Source organism: Lycium barbarum, chromosome 7 (genome assembly GCF_019175385.1).
Source record: "Lycium barbarum isolate Lr01 chromosome 7, ASM1917538v2, whole genome shotgun sequence".
Classification (NCBI taxonomy): domain Eukaryota; kingdom Viridiplantae; phylum Streptophyta; class Magnoliopsida; order Solanales; family Solanaceae; genus Lycium; species Lycium barbarum.
Window position 1 is genome coordinate 60,886,579 of NC_083343.1, and position 3,359 is coordinate 60,889,937.

General features: G+C 34.5%; 1 non-coding gene across 1 annotated transcript; it reads right to left on the reverse strand.

Moving 5' to 3' along the window:
- Window positions 1–2,462: 2,462 nt before the first annotated feature.
- On the reverse strand, window positions 2,463–2,535 carry TRNAF-GAA (transfer RNA phenylalanine (anticodon GAA)). Its single transcript has one exon. It is a non-coding gene; the product is annotated as a tRNA-Phe (tRNA).
- Between the last annotated feature and the right edge of the window lie 824 nt (window positions 2,536–3,359).

Consider the following 3,359-nt stretch of genomic DNA (forward strand, 5'->3'; position numbering starts at 1 on the left):
GCCAACTGACCAGGTGGCAATGCGTCTATAGCGCAACATATGGCCCTTCCCCATATTCCCCATATACATATACATATATCATATAAGCAGTATGCATGAGAGCCCAAAGAAAGTCATTTTTGGAAAATCAAAGCAATAATCATATCAAATACCTTTCGAACATGAAATCATCCTTATCATAGTTATCATAGAAATATTCTCATCCTCGACATCATCAATGTCATTGTAAAACATATCCATCGTTTTTGTCATAAAAGCTTACAATACCATAAACCTTTGTTTTGGAAAAATACGGACATTTTTGGAAAAACATTGACAGGTTATCGGGAAAAGAATCATGCCTTGAAATCATAAACATCTAACTTTTGAAAAACAAGTAAGATATGGAAGCAATTATGGAATCGTAACATCGGGATCATGCCTTGAAAGAATGGGATGAGCCTTAACATACCTGTTCCGCGTCCTATTAGCTACGCCTAATTTCCCAAGCTCGCTACCGCTATTCTATATTCAAGAAGATTGACACAATCATTAGATTCATTACCACGCACACTTGTCTTAGTCTTTCAAATAAATTCACTTATGATCTGCCGAAATTTCGGCAGCATCTCCCCTGTAAATACACCATCCCCGAGAATCTAACTCGGCCCAAATCATCAATTAACTATCCGAGAATTCAACTCGGCCAAACTATCAACAACAATACCATCAATCATACCAACAACATCAACAACCAATTCAAGACGCATTCTAACATTAATAACCTTTGTCATACAATTTAACGACATTTTATTTATATTCAATTCAATTCACATAACATTCAAAACGACTCAATCAACATACTACTGCACCCGACACCTTCCAAATTCAACAAGAACAATAACAACTTATGTCCTTCTTTCAAATTCAATCACCATAACCCAACTTACAATCTTCCAAACAAATGTCTCACTTCCAAGTTCATGAATTATATTTACAACCTACACATTAGTAATATTATTCCTACAAATACAAGAAACCATACTAATGTCACACTAACTCCTTCCATAATCCACAAACAATTACAACTTCATTTCTAACCATTAAATCCTAATTTAACATCATAGAATCCATAACACAACAATCCAAAAATACTAAATAAAATTAGTTCTCCACTCCTACACAACACAACATAGGCACGGCTACAACTTTCACACCATAGTTTCATGAATTTCATTCATTCCCACATACCACAACATATCCACACGGCCACATACTACATGTACACGGCCACATATAGCATCCCTATTTTCATGAATTTCGTCCACTTTTACCTACCACAACATACATAATCATCCATAACATATAAGAAAAGGATTAAACCTTACCTTTTTCCTTTGACTCCTCACTTGGCTAGAACTTGTAACTTGCAAGAATATGTGTTTTTCTTGCTCCAATAACCACTTCACTTTGCTAAGGACCCTTCAATGGATTGTTTAGCTAGAAGAAAATAATTTTTTGATAAATTTTCTCCAAGGTTCTTGTTTGGTTAGGGGTGGCCGAATGGCCCTAATTTTTCTCCAAGTTTCCCCCTTGAATTTTCATGAATAGTTTGTCTTGCTTGTAAACCTTGTCCATATTTATAATTAACTCCATCAAATAGAAGAGTGGACACATGTCCCTTCTCTATTTTTCTTGAAACTTCTTAAAATAACCAAGGATGATCACTTGTCTTCTTGTGCAAGCTTTTGTCCAAATATATTTATAATTAGCCTTATTAAATAAAAATGTTGCAACATACTTACATGCCACACGGCCAATGGCTTCTTCATGAATTTTCAAGACTTCTTGTGAAATTCCCATTTTACCCTTAGCCTTCCGCAATATTACCATGAGCCATTTTGTGAATTTCCCTTTTTACCCTTAACCTTCTCATTATTTCCATACTAATAATGTTCATAAATAATATTCATAACCAACTTGTACATTAAAATAATTTTGGACAATGGTCTTGCCCTTCACTTACCACAACTTCTTGAAATATCCGATTGTATAAATTACGGGATATAACAAGCTCCTCGTAAGGCTTGTTGGAAAACCCGTTGTCGGACTTGATTAATCGCCCTTTGCTGTTCAAACTGAATCGTTTTGTTTTTTTTAATTTTCTAATTGTTCCAAAGTCTTATAAGTTGAATTAATCAAATTCAATTTTTCTCATTCTATCTCGGCGTATCCATTCACTCAAAACTGCTTGGCTTCGGTTTCTACTTTCCGTAAAAGAAAACGAGCTTTTTGAAGTTGTTCAATAGCCCCTTCACGCAGTTCTTCTGAATTTCTAATAGTATTCAAGATATTCTGTTTTCGATTATCTAATAAATCACTTAATTAAAGTAGATTAGACTGTAAAAGAATATGTATATTGATTCAAATCAATTAATTCGAAATTTATTCTAGGGAAGAGAGACCCATACAAATTAATCATGTGCCAGGAACCAGATTTGAACTAGTGACATGAGGATTTTCAGTCCTTTGCTCTACCATTTGAGCTATCCTAGCTATTCCCAATGTAGTATCATCATTTTATTAGAGAACTGGGGTCTATCTCAATAGAAAGACGAAAGTGGATTCGCATTCATATACATAACAATTATATAAGAAGAAGAAGAATCTTTGATTTTTTTTTTTTTTTGAAAAAGAGTAACCGGGCTTCGTTGAAGTAATAAGACTATTCAAATTTCAATATTCGTGGAGAAAGAATCGTAATAAATGTAAAGAAGAGGCATCTTTTACCCAATAGCGAAGAGTTTGAACCAAGATTTCAAGATGAACGGGGCAGGGTATTAGTATATCTAATACATAATTTAGATGTGAAAAATTGTCCTCTAAAAAAGGTGATGTTGAATGAATTGATCGGAAATTATGAGATTTGAAAATCTTTTTGCCTTTGAAAGAAGATATTAATCATAGAGAAAACGGAATTTCCACAATAAATGCAAATCCCTCTAATATCATTTGAGAATACAAACTCTTGCTGCACCCCAAAAATGGATTTTTGTTAGCATCATTAGTAGAAATAAGAAAATGATTCTGTTGATACTGTCACGACCCAACTAGGGGCCGTGACGGGTAGCCGGAGCTGACCACCGAGCGCCACTCGTTCTATTACTCATCATACTCGTTTAACGCCCTTTTATCAAATTCATATTCAAATCATAAGAAAATCATATTTCATTGGGGAACATAAATACTTTTATATACAATGGCCTCTCGGCTATCAAAACAATATATATATACATATACATAATAGCAACTTCGTGAGACCATATAACCCACACTGCGCATCTACGAGCCTCTACCGGAGTGCTAGACATAAGGACGGG